Source organism: Sus scrofa, chromosome 13 (assembly GCF_054392235.1).
Source record: "Sus scrofa isolate SSC_HxYL_T2T_F1_AM1 chromosome 13, Sscrofa_HxYL_maternal_Yorkshire_Landrace_v2.0, whole genome shotgun sequence".
Classification (NCBI taxonomy): Eukaryota; Metazoa; Chordata; class Mammalia; order Artiodactyla; family Suidae; genus Sus; species Sus scrofa.
This window is the reverse complement of record NC_139395.1, coordinates 207,608,687-207,624,302: the sequence shown is the minus strand read 5'-3', so window position 1 is coordinate 207,624,302 and position 15,616 is coordinate 207,608,687. Positions and strand designations below refer to the sequence as shown.

Sequence of the window (15,616 nt, the reverse complement as noted above, 5' to 3'; positions counted from 1 at the left end):
ACTGATGAATAAGTGTTGAGTTTTCAAGGTTCACATATTGAAATCCTGACTCGGCACGTTGAAGGCATCAGGAGATGAGGCCTTTGGGAGATGATGATCTCAGGAGGGTGGAGTCCTCAGAAGAGGGGTAAGTGCATTTATGAAACTTCTCTTAACTTTGGAGGTCTCTTAACCTGAAGTTCATGGACTTCCATAGACTTGGGGACTGTCAATGTAGAAGTGGGCACTCTCTCTTCTAGAGAGAGTGTCTGGCTTTGTTCAGTTTCTCACCAATGGCTGTTCTCTTCCAGAAGTTAAGAACCACTTATTTACATAAAGCCTGGGAATACAAGAGAATATAGTGGAAGGAACCTCAGTATGCCTCGTTTCAAAGGATAAAGCTCAAAGAGTTTATTTATTAATAAATTCAAAACAAACAAAGATTGAGGAAAAGGATGGATAGCAGTAGGGCTTTTGGGGACATGGTGACATGAATTTGGGTCCTTTTCTCTCTACAGAGAAACTCTGAGGATTAAGAGCCTAGGGAAATCTGAGGATGCTTCTTCTTTCAACACATGTGAAAATCCGGCCATTCAGAATTCTCTACACCACGACTGGGGTCTCAGTGAGCTCTTAAAGGTAAAGAACCATAAATCTAAGTGTCTCATAGCTGAGAGAGGAAAAAAAAATATCAGACAGGAAACCTAGAGCACAAATTCAGTGGAAGAGTGTTGTCGAAAGAGCAGAAGAATGATTTAATTTAAAAAAAGAACTGTGCTTCACTGAGATGTACAGAACGATTGGCCAGTGGGGACCTGCTGTATACCACAGAGAAATCTACCCAATAATTTGGGATGATCTATGTGGGAAAGAATCTGAAAGAGAATGGATATATGTACATATATAAATGAATCACTTTGTTGTGCAGCAGAAAGGACCACACCCTTGTGAATCAACTATACTTCAATAAAACTTTAAAAAATGAAAAAAACTCAGATTAAAAAAAGGAACTGGGAGTTCCTGTCGTGGCGCAGTGGTTAACGAATCCGACTAGGAACCATGAGGTTGCGGGTTCGGTCCCTGTCCTTGCTCAGTGGGTTAACGATCTGGCGTTGCCGTGAGCTGTGGTGTAGGTTGCAGATGCGGCTCGGATCCTGCTTTGCTGTGGCTCTGGCGTAGGCTGGCGGCCACAGCTCTGATTAGACCCGTAGCCTGGGAACCTCCATATGCCGCGGGAGTGGCCCAAGAAATAGCAAAAAGACAAAAAAAAAAAAAAAAAAAAAAAAAAAAAGGAACTGGGCTTAAGGGCAGCAGATAAAAGGCTTCTTTGGATGTGACATAATTTCTGAAATAAACAACTGAATAGATGAAAATAAGGACGGTTGTTGTCGATGCTTGAATTGGTCAGCTGATGATCAGAGCACAAATGGAAAATGGAGACAACTTGGACATAGAGTCTGAGGATCACTATCATGAAAATAATCAGCTCTTCTAAAGGGAAAAAGGACCAGATGGAAGAGAAGCATAATTAAACAAATACTAGTGACACATTTATCTGAAGCAAATAAAGACCTGAGACTGTAGATTGCAAGTGCTGCCCAAATTACGGTCTTTACTGATAAGAAAGGACACAAACACTGATAAAGATAGAGATGCATATGCTAAGGCCTTGAACTTTAATAATGAAGAGACTATTATAGGTTCTAGGTGGAGGAACAAACCTTCAGCCAAAGCAAATATCCGTGAAGCACTGGACTATAATATCTTTTATGAATTTTGAAAATTAATTTACTAAAAACTGTTAGATTGTGAGATAGCATCAGAGAGTTGCAAAAGAAAGTATTCTTAAATAAGGTAACATTGGCCTGTCAGAGTGAAATAAAGATGTGGGAGCATAAATGAGAATTGCAGGGAGTCTATCAACCAAGCACCCCTTAAATAAGGCCTTGTGAAAACACTCTAACCGAACCACAAATGAACCACGACAGAAATCTTAAGATGGAGAGAATAAGTGAGTGGTGGGGAGCAGTTGTATATGCCCTTCCTCCCTCTCCTTTCCTTCCTTTCTCGAACTTCCTTCCTTCCTTCCTTCCTCCCTTCCTCTCCTTCTTTCTTTCTTTCCTTCTTTCTCACTTTCTTTCTCTCTTTCTTTTTTCTTTCTCTCCTTCCTGTCTTGGTCCATACATCTATCTGAATAAGACTATAACACCTCAACATGTGATCCATAGGTACTATGCAAGGTCTTTGAAATAGGAATATGCTTTAAAGAATTTTTTTCTTTGTTTTTAGATCACTTTATTGCATATACATATTGAATGTATAAAACTTGGTGAGTTTGGAGGTAACACACTTGTGAAACCAACATCGTAATGAATACCATAAACATACCCATCACCTTCGAAAGTTTCCTATTTTTGTGATAAGAATGCTTAAAAAAGATTTAACTTCTTAATAAAGCTTCGGGTATACAATATAGTATTGTAACCATAGGCACAGTGGTGTACAGAAGATCTTATCTTTTGTAGCTAAAACTTTGTCCTCTTTGATCAAAGCCTTCTTATTTTCCCCTCCCCCAGCACGTAGTAGCCACCTCTTCACTCAGCTTTTCTGAATTTGACTATTTGAGATTCCCCACATAGGTGGGATCATGTCATATTTGTTCTGCATATGGCTTATTTCACTTTGCATAACATCCTCTACGTTCACCATGGTTTTACATCCTTTTTTTATTTTTATTTTTATTTTTTTGCTTTTTTAGGCCCGCACTCGTGGCATATGGAGGTTCCCAGGCCAGGGGTCTAATTGGAGCTGTTGCTGCCGGCCCATACCAGAGCCATAGCAACACCAGATCTGAGCCAGGTCTGCAACCTACACCACAGCTCACAGCAACGCCAGATCCTTAACCTACTGAACGAGGTCAGGGATAGAACCCACAATCTCATGGTTTCTAGTTGGATTCTTTTCCACTGCACCACGATGGGAACTCCTTTTTTTTTTTTTTTTTTTTTTTAGGGTCGAATAATATTCCATTGTGTGTACATACATTTCCTTTTTTTGTTGTTTTTTGTTTTTGTATGTTTTTTAGGGCCGCTCCCGCAGCATATGGATGTTCCCAGGCTAGGGGAACAGCTGCCAGCCTATACCATAGCTGCAGTAATGTCAGATCCGAGCTGTGTCTGCAAGCTACACCACAGACACAGCAACGCCAGATCCAAATCATGTCTGCGACCTACACCACAGCTCACGGAACGCCAGTTCCTTAACCCACTGAGCAAGGCCAGGGATCCAACCTGCGTCCTCACGGATGATAGTCAGATTCATTTTCGCTGAGCCACAACAGGAACTCCATACATTTCTTTATCTGTTCATCTGTTGATGGACATATATGTTGTTTGTGAAGATTGCAAATAATGCTGCAATGAACATGGAATAATGCAAATATCTCATTAAGATCCTGATTTCAATGCGTTTGGATATACGCCCAGACATGAGATTGCTGGATCAAATGTAATCCTATTTTGAACTTTTTGAGGAACCACCACACTATTTTCCATAGCCGCTACATCAGTTTAAATTCTCACCAATAGCATATAAATATTTCCTTTTCTCCATATCCTCACCAATACTTATCATTTTTTTTATTTGTTTTACTTTTTTATTTTTTTTGCTTTTCAGGGCCACACCTGTGGCATATGGAAGTTCCGAGGCTAGAGGTCAAATCAGAGACACAACCACAGCAATGTGGGATCCAATTGGTGTCTGTGACCTACACCACAGCTCAGGAGTGCTGGATCCCTGACCTGCTGAGCGAGGCCAGGGACAGAACGCACACCTTCATGGATACTAGTTGGGATCCTTACTGCTGAGCTGCAATGGGAACTTCGTCATTTGTTTTATTGATAACAGCCATCCTAACGGGTAGGAGGTGATATCTCATTGTGGTTTTGATTTGAATTTCTCTGAAGATTAGTGATATTGACTACGTTTTCATATACCCATTGACCATTTCTATGTCTTTTTTAGAGAACTGTTTTCTCAAGTTCTTTGCCCTTTTTTTCTTAAAAAAAAATTAAATTTAGGAGTACCTGTTGTGGTTCAGCAGAGATGAACCCAACTAATATCCCTGAGGACTCAGGTTTGATCCCTAGTCCTGGTCAATGTGTTGAGGCTTTGGAGTTGCTGTCAGCTTCGGTGTTGGTCCCAGATGAGGCTTGGAACTAGCATTGCTGTGGCTGTGGTGTAGGCTGGCAGCTGCAGCTCTGATTTGACCCCCAGCCTGGGAACTTCCATATGCTATGGTGTGTCCCTAAAAAGACAAAAAAAAAAAAAAAAAAAAGGAAATATATATACACACAATGAGATATTATTCCACCTTAAAAAAAAAGATGTAAAACCATGGTGAACCTGGAGGATGTTATAAAATAAAATGAAATTTCATTTTGTTTCCCTTTTTATGACTCTTCTGGAGGCACATGGAAATTCCCAAGCTAGGGATCAATTTGGAGCTGCAGCTGCCAGCCTACGCCACAGCCGTGGGCTATGCCACAGCTTGCAACAAAGCTGGATCCTTTACCTACTGAACTAGGCCAGAGACCAAACCTTCATCCTCATGGATACTAGTGAGGTTCTTAACCAGCTGAGCCACAATGGGAACTCCCTTTTGCCCATTTCTAAATTGGATATTTGGAGGGTTTTTTTTTTTTCTATTGTGTTGTTTGAGTTCTTTAGACATTTTAGATATTAACCCTTTATCTATATGGTTTGCAAATACTTCCTTCCATTCTGTAGATTGCCTTTTCACTTTGGGATTGTTTCCTTTGCTGTACAGAAATTTTTTAGTTTGAAATTTCTAGTATGTACTGCACTAACTCAGAAAGACCCAGGAATTGGTGATTTTGGAAAATAATGGAAAGTATGAACAGTCCAAGTTTCTCATTGGAAGCAGAGAGTGGAGGAGGAGAGGGGTGAGTGGAATGGAGATATTCTGTGGGCTTCATCTTATCTGGATTGAGAAAGAAGTAGAGGTGAGATAGAGCCTTCTTGTGGCGGAAAGAAGTTAGGGACATAGTTGACAGATAAAACTAGCACGTAGTTATGTGCTATTTACAAGAAAAGAAAACCTCATTTAGGCAGTAATTTTTTAATTTTTTTTTTTTTTTTTGTCTTTTTAGGGCCACACCTGCAGCATATGGAGGTTCCCAGGCTAGGGGTCTAATCAGAGCTGTTGCTGCTGGCCTACACCACAGCCACAGCAATGCCAGATCCCAGCCGTGTCTGTGACCTACATGACAGCTCGCAGCAATTCCAGATCCTTCACCCACTGAGCAAGGCCAGGGGTCGAACCTACAACCTCATGGTTCCTAGTTGGATTCGTTTCCGCTGCACCAAGATGGGAACTCCTATTGGTTGGAGTTTTTTTTTTTTTTTTTTTTTTTTTTTTTTTTTGTCTTTTGTCTTCATTTAGGCAGTATTAATGGCTAAAATTGAAGATGGAACTAAGAGAAATGAGACAAATTCAAAAAAAAGAAAGGAGTGTGTAGCCGAATTTTGCAGCTGTTTTGTGTCCAGTTGCCTGAAGATAAGAATAAGGATAGACGATCTTAATAGTGGGATTACAGGCTGAAGTGGGTCAGCATGACCTGTAAAACAAGAGTCTGTTGCTATCTAAAAGTCAAAACCAACCACAATATCTGATGCAATCTGGATAGTTTTTAGTGAGCATCTGACCATTTTAGAACACTTTTCCTAGAACATACATAGCTTTGTGACATGAATACAGTCTAGTTAAACAGTATAAAGGCTTATATGGACAGTAGCTCATAGAATCCTTTTCCCCAAAGGAGAGAGTTTTTGGCCATTCTTTATGAGACTCAGAACATCCATTTTCTGACACAGGTGCAATTTATTTTATGCAACAAATGGTGATATTAATAACAGACAAGGTCAAAGTTAAAGTTAAATGTACGGAAGAGGTACAGTACATAATAATAAGAGGAACAGTTTATAAAGAATATATTATATTTATAAGTCTGTTTGCACCAAACAACATAGCACCTAACTACATAAAGCAAAATATTTTAGTAATTAAGGCCAAATTTGAAAAAAAGAATTTTTCTGTCTTCCATAATTACATAATTCTAGTTAAAAACAATGAAACAACATTCAGGAAAGAATGATACAATGAAAAAACTTTAATAGAGATAAATTAAACCTTACATCTTTTTAAGGGATAATAAATATTTTTTGCATGTTTACAGAAAATTTACAAAATAGATCTTGTTCTTGTATTATACCTGGTCTCAGAAAACTTCAGTGATTTTCTTTCTTTCTTTCTTTCTTTCTTTCTTTCTTTCTTTCTTTCTTTCTTTCTTCCTTTCTTTCTTTTCTTTTGAGGGCTGCACCCACAGCACATGGAGGTTCCCAGCCTAGGAGTTGAATCAGAGCTGCAGCTGCCAGCCTACACCGCAGCCACAGCAATGACAGATCTGAGCCACATCTGCGACCTACACTGCAGCTAATGGCAATGCTGGATCATTAACCCACTGAGTAAGGCCAGGGATTGAACCTTCATCCTCATGGTTATTAGTCAGATTTATTTCTGGTGAGCCATGACAGGAGCTTCCACTGCAGTAATTTTAAAGCAGAAATTTTGTAATTCAACATCTCTGCTCAAGTTCAATAAAATTGAAGAAAAATAATAAAAAGTTGGCTAAAACTTTCAGTCTTTTTGGAAATTAATAAGAACACTTCTAGATAATCTTGGATCACTTAAAATATTAACTGAAATTACAAACTATGTTGACAACAGTTAAGAGGAGAATACTTCATATCTAAACCTCAAAGCTATCATAAAACTGTACTCAGGAAGATGTTTTGGATTTTAATGCCATCTTTATTAAAGGAGAAAACCAAATAGATGGAATAATAACTTCATTTAAGAAATTAGAAAGAGAAAACCAAAATGAACCAAAAAAAAAAAAAAAGTTATAAGAAATGAAATCTGGGAGTTCCCATCTTGGCACAGTGGAAATGAATTCGACTAGGAACCATAAGGTGGTGGGTTCGATCCCTGGCCTCGCTCAGTGGGTTAAGGATTTGACGTTGCCGTGAGCTGTGGTATAGGTTGCAGATATGGCTCAGATCTGGCGTTCCTGTGGCTCTGGCGTAGGCCAGCAGCAACAGCTGTAATTAGACCCCTAGCCTGGGAACCTCCATATGCTGTGGGTGTGGCCCTAAAGAGAAAAAAAAAAAGAAAAAGAAAAAGAAAAAAACAAGCAAATCCAAAAGAAAAAATTAGTGGGAGCGAAGTGGTAGCTGGGCTGCTCTTGGATTCCTTGCTTTTTTGGTTTCCCTGTCGGTCTTCCTAGCAGTGGTCTAGCAGAAAAACAAGAAAAGATGTCCGAATATATTCGGGTAACCAAAGATGAGAATGACGAGCCCATTGAAACACCATCAGAAGATGATGGGACAGTGCTGCTGTCCACAGTTACAGCCCAGTTTCCGGAGGCATGTGGGCTGCGCTGCAGGAATCCAGTGTCCTAATGTATGAGAGGTGTCTGCTGGCAGAAGAAAATCTGCATGCCCTGATGCTGACTGGGGGAATCTGGTATATGTTGTCAACTATCCCAAAGATAACAAAAGAAAAATGGATGAGACTGATGCCTCATCAGTAGTGAAAGTGAAAAGAGCAGTCCAGAAAACGTCTGATTTAATAGTGTTGGGTCTCCCGTGGAAAACAACTGAACAGGGTCTAAAAGAATATTTTAGTACCTTTGGAGAGGTTCTTATGGTTCAGGTCATTAAAGATATTAAAACTAGTCATTCAAAAGGATTTGGCTTTTTTCATTTTATGGAATATGAAACCCAGGTCAAAGTAATGTCACAGCGACATATGATAGATGGACAAGGGTGTGACTGTATAAACTTCCAAATTCTAAGCAAAGCCCAGATGAGCCTTTGAGAAGCAGAAGGGTATTTGTTGGGCATTGTACAGAGGACATGACTGCTGATGAGTCACAGCAGTTCTTTTGCCAGTACAGAGAAGTGGCAGGTATCTTCATTCCCAAACCATTCAGGGCTTTTGCCTTTGTTATATTTGCAGATGATCACGTATATTTTTCTCTTCATAATTTTATCCTAGCTAACTAGGTAATTTCTGTTGAACTTTGCCCTTCTAGCTAATTGCCATCCATATTAGCTAAGTTCTCTGACCTTGTAAGCTGTGGGGTGTCAGGGCATAGATATTTGTGATAAACCCCTTAGGTTATTTTTTTAGTATGCAACATTTACGTGGAAGTGTTACACATCCTTTGAAAATGAACTAAAAAATCCCTGTTGCTGTTACTAAAGTGAGAGGCTATTTTATGGGTGTAAGTGAAATAAGTGTTCATTGCTTATTTTTCTTTAGATAGAGGCTTGTAGATAATGGCTTGAAATTTAAGTTTTATCACTATTTTGATGTATGAATCAATGGCTTAATCTCCTTTATTTATGTCCTATATTTCTTATAGCTTGCCCTGTCTCTTTGTGGAGAGGACTTGAACATTAAAGGAAACAGGATACCTATTTCCAATGCTAAACCTAAACACAACAGTGGTAGACAGAAAGAAGTGGGAGATTTGGTGGTAATCCAGATGGCTTGGGAATCAGGTTGGATTTGGTAACAGCAGCGGGGATGGAACTGGTTTGGGAACCAATCAAGGTAGTAACATGGGTGGAGGGATGAACTTTGGTGTTTTTAGCACCAATCCAGCGAAGATGGCTGCCGTTCAGGTAGCTCTGCAGAGTAGCTGGGGTATGATGGGCATGCTAGCCAGTCAGCAGAACCAGTCAGGCCCATTGGGTAATAACCAAAGCCAAGGTAACATGCAGAGAGAGCCAAATCAGGTCCTTGGTTCTGGAAATAACTCAGTGGTTCAATTCAGGTGCAGAAACTGGTTGGGGATCAGCATCAAAGGCAGGGTCAGGCAGTGGTTTTAATGGAAGCTTTGGCTCAAGCATGGATTCTAAATCTTCTGGCTGGGGAATGTAGACATTGGCTTATGGTTGATGGTGTAGACTGGTGAGAATTCAAATTTTTCTAAACTCATGGTAAGCATATTGTAAAATACATATGTACTAGGAATTTTCAAAATTGGTTTGTTTGGTGTGGAGTATATTCAACAGTATTTTTGACATTTTTCTTTAGAAAAGGAAGATCTAAAGGAATTTCATAAGTTTTGTTACATAAAGGATTGAAATATTGTGAATTTGAAAGTGCACTGCTGTTGGCCTGATTGGTAAACCAACACACTACAATTGATATCAAAAGTTTTCTCCTGTAATATATTATTCCTGGGCTTGTCAAGTGAATTCTTTGCCTGTTCAAAATGGAAACCATTGATTAGAACTACATTCTTTTCCCCTTGTTTTAATTTGAACCCAACCACATGGATTTTTCTCTTAGGAAAATCTCCTTTTTGGAGATCATGGTGTCACAGTGTTTGGTTCTTTCATTTTTGTTTTTTAACACTTGTCTCCCTTTATATACAAAAGTACGATATGAAACCTTCATTTAATCTCTGCAGTTCATCTCATTTCAAATGTTTATGGAAGAAGCACTTCATTGAAAGTACTGCTGTAAATATTCTGCCATAGGAATGCTTCTGTCGACATTCTTTCTCATTCCAGAATTCGTCATCACGCTGCACCGGCCTCGTCTTTGTTGGTAGGTGTCCCATTTCTATCTGCTACTCTTTATTTCGTGGAGTCGAATCAACGCTTTGAAGGCGAGGCTGTGATAATGGAACCAGAAGGCTGTTTGAACTTTTGAAACCTTGTGTGGGATTGATGGTGGTGCCGAGGCATGAAAAGCTAGTATAAGCAAGAAAAGGAGAGAGAATGTACAGAGACTTGGTGGTGCATAATGGATATTTTTCAACTTGGCAAGATGTGTCTCTCAATCCTGCGGCTTTGGTGAGAGAATGTGCAGAGAGCAATGATCATAAATAATGTACGAATGTTCTTCACATTCAAAGGACATCCGCATCTGTTGGAAGACTTAAAAGTGAGTTTTGTTCTTAGATAACCCGTGCTAGCTGAATGTGTTAAGTGAAGCAATACTTGTATTTCCCTGCCCCTTTGTCAGCTGCTGTGAATGCTGTATGGTGCATGTTCTCTTCTGTAACTGAGCTGTAAGTGTGGTAACGTGAACTGAAGCTGATGGGTTGACAACATGGACTGAGCTTGTGGTGTGCTTTGCAGGAGTACTTGGAAGCAGAGTTCATCAGTGAGCTTGGGGTGTCTCACAGAAGGGTGGAAGTTCTAACGTCTGTTAGCTGTTTATAAGAATGTTGTTTGCTGTGGTTCTGTGCCCTGTGCTTGGATGCTTTTTATAAGAGTGGCCCCTGTTGGAAATTCTTAAACAAAACTGATCTAAATAAAAAAAAGAAAAAATTAAAATATCCATAAAATAGATGAAAACATTATAGCCCCGATTAAGGAAAAGAGTTAGAAAAGGAGTAAATATTAAGAATGAGAAAAGATGGAGTTCCCGTCGTGGCTCAGTGGTTAACGAATTTGACTAGGAACCATGAGGTTTCGGGTTCGATCCCTGGCCTTGCTCAGTGGGTTAAGGATCCGGCATTGCCCCTGAGCTGTGATGTAGATTGCAGACACGGCTCAGATCCTGTGTTGCTGTGGGTCTGGTGTAGGCCGGCGGCTGCACCTCCAATTTGACCCCTAGCCTGGGAACCTCCATATGCCCAAGAAAATGGCAAAAAAAAAAAAAAAAAAAAGAATGAGGAAAGAAATATACAGCTAGCAAAAAAGTTTAAAATAATTAAAATATAAAAATGTATGCAATGCCAGAGTAATGAATTTGAAAAGCCTAGAAAAAAACAAGTGATTTCCTGACAGTTAAAATTTAACAAAAGCAGAGTTCCCATTGTGGCTCAGCAGGTTAGGAACCTGATATAGTGTCTGTGAGGATGCAGGTCTGATCCCTAGCCTTGCTCAGTGGGTTAAGGATATGGTGTTGCTGCAAGCTGTGTTATAGGTTGCAGATGTGGCTTGGGTCCTGCGTTGCTGTAGCTGTGGTGTAGGTTGGCAGCTGCATTCCAGTTCAACCCCTAGCCTGGGAACTTCTATATGGGCTCTAGAAAAAAAGTTAACAAAACCAATCTGAATGGATTAAATTTTAGAGGCAATACAGGAAGGGTGATTATAATTTTAACATTGAGAAAGGCACTATGATCAATGCTTTCATAACTAAGATTTAGCTAATTTTTTAGAAGTAAACAACTGCAATGTTTTTTAAACTGTTGAAGGAGATCTTTCAAATCTATTCTATCAAGCCAAAATAACTTTAAAAACAAACCTGCTAAAAATGGCAAGCAAATAAAACCGTAGATCACTAAGGAATGCAGAATCCAATTTTTTTTTGTCTTTTTGTCTTTTTAGGGCCACACCTGCGGCATATGGAGGTTCCCAGGATAGGGGTCAAATAGGAGCTGTAGCTGCTGGCCTACACCACAGACACAGCAATGCTAGATCTGAGCCGTGTCTGCAGCCTACACCACAGCTCATGGCAATGCAGGATCCTTAACCCACTGAGTCAGGCCAGGGTTTGAACTTGCAACCTCATGGTTCCTAGTCAGATACGTTTCCACTGTACCACGACAGAAACTCTCAGAATGTAATTTTTAATCAATTTTACCAAACAATATATATAATGCATTTTACAGGGCAGAGTCCCCATCTCAGATTTTTAAGAGTTCTTGAGAATCAGGAATTCTATCAACATAATCTATTATATCAACACATTGAAGAACAAATGTAATTATATCAATAGAAGTTTAAAAGCATTTGATAGAACTCATCAGTAATTTTTAATAAAACTATGAAGCAAGAGAGATCATGAAATAAGAAGGTATAAAGCCACTCAGCAAATATTTTCAATTTTAAAACAAACTATTTTTTTTTTTTTAGCCACATCTGCTTCATGTGGATATTTCTGGGCCAGGGATCAAAACCAAACCTTACTATGGTCAGTTAATATGCAACAAAGGAGGCAAGAACATAAAATGGGAAAAAGACAGTCTTTTCAGCAAGTATTGATGGGAAACCTGGACAGCTGTATGCAAATCAGTGAAACTAGAACACACCCTCACACCATGCACAAAAATAAACTCAAAATGGCTTAAAGACTTAAGCATAAGACAAGACACCATCAAACTCCTAGAAGAGAACATAGGCAAAACATTCTCTGAAATCAATCTTGCAAATATTTTCTTAGGTCAATCTCCCAAGGCAATAGAAATAAAAGCAAAAATAAACCAATGGGAACTAATCAAACTGACAAGCTTTTGCATAGCAAAGGAAACCAAAAAGAAAACCCCAAAAGACAATCTACAGAATGGGAGAAAATAGTTTCAAGCGATTCAACTGACAAGGGCTTAATCTCTAAAATATTCAAACAATTTATACAACTCAACAGCAAAAAAGCCAACAACCCAACTGAAAAATGGGCAAAAGACCTAAATAGACATTTCGGCAAGGAAGACATACAGATGGCCAACAAGCACATGAAAAAATGCTCAACATCCCTGATTATTAGAGAAATGCAAATCAAAACTACCATGAGATACCACCTCACACCAGTCAGAATGGTCATCATTAATAAGTTCACAAATAACAAAAGCTGGAGAAGGTGTGGAGAAAAGGGAACCCTTATGTACTGTTGGTAGGAATGTAAATTGGGACAACCACTATGGAAACCAGTATGGAGGTACCTCAGAAAACTAAATATAGAACTACCATATGATCCCACAATCCCACTCTTGGGCATATATCCAGACAAAAATTTCCTTGAAAAAGATACATGCACCCGTATCTTCACTGCAGCACTATTCACAATAGCCAAGACATGGAAACAACCTAAATGTCCATTGACAGATGAATGGATTAAGAAGATGTGGTGTATATATACAATGGAATACTACTCAACCATAAAAAAGAACAAAAGAATGCCATTTTCAGCAACATGGATGGAAGTAGAGACTCTATACTAGGTTAAATAAGTCAGAAAGAGAAAGACAAATACCATATGATATAACTTATTTCTGGAATCTAATATACAGCACAAACAAACTTTTCCACAGAAAAGAAACTCATGGAATTGGAGAACAGACTTGTGGTTGCCGAGAGAGAGGGAGTGGGGTAGACTGGGAATCTGGGGTTAGTGGATGCAAACTATTGCCTTTGGAATGGATAAGCCATGAGGTCCTGCTGTATAGCACTGGGAACTATATCTAGTCACTTGTGATGGAGTGTGATGGAAGATAATGTGAGAAAAAGAATGTGTATATGTATGTGTGACTGGGTCACTTTGCTGTACAGTAGAAAACTGACAGAACTCTGTAAACCAACTATAAAGGAAAAAATAAAAATCATTAAAAAAACCCCTGAGCCCCAGCAGTGACCCAAGCCACAGCAGTGACAACACATATCCTTTACCCACTGTGCCACCAGCGAACTCCCAAAAAACCATTTAAATTAAGTTAGTGACTTGATAGTGATATTCACTATCATATTATACTTAACATTATCTTGGAGGTGCTAATGTATATAGAGGGAAAGAAAGTAACTGATATCAAGTTTGAAAAAGTGATAAAATGATCTCTTTTGATGATGTCATATACTTAGAAAATTCAAGATGCCCTAGTAAATATCACTAGCTTTAAAAACAAGAACTCAGTAAGGGCATGGATATAAGATACATTTTTAAAAAGTTATATTTTTATATACTTTAACAAAACACTTAGAAATAGAAATGGGAAAAATTTCCTATTTACAAGCACGGAAAAAAAAGTAAAATATTTAACAATTGATTGAATAAGACAGACTATCTCTACAAGGGAAATAAAATCTTACTGAAAGAAACTGAGTAAGTTCGAACAAATGGAAAGCATACCTGTTGGACAGGAGTATTTAATAACACAAACATTAAATACATACACCTAATGGATGTGTAAGCACAATGCGCTAAAATTAGAATTGGTAATTTTGGGGAGGATGATTGGCCATCAAAAGTTAAAGTCCATATTAAAGAACAGATGCCTCAGAATAGTTAAGAAAACATGCAGAAGGAGCATCATGAATATCCTTATCTTACTGGTATTAGCATGTATCATAAAGCTACTGCATCTCAGTCATGTGGTATTGGTAAAGGAATAGAATAAACAATGAATAGAGCCCAGTGTAGATTGATATTTAATATATTTCTAAAGTGGTAGAAGATTTGAGAGAGAATCGGTTATTTAATAAATGATGTCTGGACAATTGATTACCCATCTGAAAGAAAAGTGGGTCCCTATCTTATTCTACATAAATATAAATTCCAAACAGCTGAAAAACTTACATGGTCTAAATGAAATCGCAGAAGTTATATAAGATGATTGAAAAAGCAAATGTATAAAATGTACACACTGAGAAGGATATTTTCCAGAAGCTTTGGAAATCCAGAAGCTATAAAAGAAAAGATAGACGTGTTTAAATTTATAAAAGCTAAGAACCTTGATATGAAAAAAGATACCCCCCCCAAAAAAAACCCCAATAGACAAACGTGAAACTTAGAATAAAATATTTGTAACTGATTTGTCCAAATTGCTAAATATTTGACAAAAAGTGAAACAACCTAACAGAGAATCGGGCAAGGAATTGTGAATCCAAATGGCCAACAAATTTATGAAAAGCTTCTCAAATTCATTATTAGTAAGGAAAATTCAAACTAAAGTAAAAATAAAATGTCATTTTTACACCAGGCTGACAAAAATGGAAAAGAACTATAACTATTACTGGTAGTGATTTAGGGAAAGGATTACTCTTATGGCTGGTAGAAATATGAGGTGTTACCGGTTTTGGGAAATCCATCTGCTAACAACTATTAAATTTAAAAAAATATGTATACTTTTTGGCCCAGCAGTTCCAGTCCATGGATTCTGTTCCATAGAGAGGAAGGCAACTGTATATAAGGTCTTATAATTGTTGTGGCTAAAACCTCATCAGAAATGGTGAATTAGTGTTATATCTCTTGACCTGTAGTGATTTCCACAAGGTATTTTTGAGTGAGAAGAGTAAGACATAGAACAAGATACTCTTTTGTAAAATAACCAATGATGCTCATATATTTAGACATATTTACACATATATTTCTATTTAAGATTACATGGTCAGGGATTATATGGAAGGTTAGGCTTCTGTGAGGAGTGAAGAGAAAGAAGATAGGTAGCTAAAGAAAATTATCGTTTCTTGATAGCACAGAGGGCTAAGGATCTAGCATTGTCACTGCAGCAGCTTGGACTGCTGTTGTGCCACAAGTTCGATCCCTGGCTAGGGTACTTCCTTGTGCCACAGGCATGGCCTAAAAAAAAAAAAAGAAAGAAAGCTATCACTTTTGCACTTACAAAGGACAAATACTATGCACTGTTGAGGATATTTAAAATTACATGATATTGACTCTGAATAAAATTCCCAATGAGTAACTTAAAAAAAAATTAAAGTCTAACAAGTGAATCATTTTGGAAGATATAGACTTTATGATATTTGCAAAGCATATATATCATTATATGTATGTGTGTATATATATATATATATGCAT

General features: G+C 38.2%; 1 long non-coding RNA gene and 1 pseudogene across 7 annotated transcripts in view; both read left to right on the top strand.

Annotated features, from left to right (window-relative positions):
* Window positions 1-7,356: 7,356 nt before the first annotated feature.
* LOC100738119 (TAR DNA-binding protein 43-like) lies at window positions 7,357-9,010 on the top strand (annotated as a pseudogene).
* A 690-nt stretch (window positions 9,011-9,700) lies between these two features.
* The window catches only part of LOC106505844 (uncharacterized), a 458,785-nt gene continuing 452,869 nt past the window's right edge, over window positions 9,701-15,616 (top strand). For 6 of the 7 annotated variants that reach the window (XR_014825113.1, XR_014825111.1, XR_014825114.1 and 3 more), the window contains exon 1: window positions 9,701-10,024. This is a non-coding gene — a long non-coding RNA (uncharacterized LOC106505844). Of the gene's footprint in view, window positions 10,025-11,946; window positions 15,513-15,616 lie in introns of those variants that run through there. The other variant, XR_014825117.1, reaches the window with a different exon arrangement.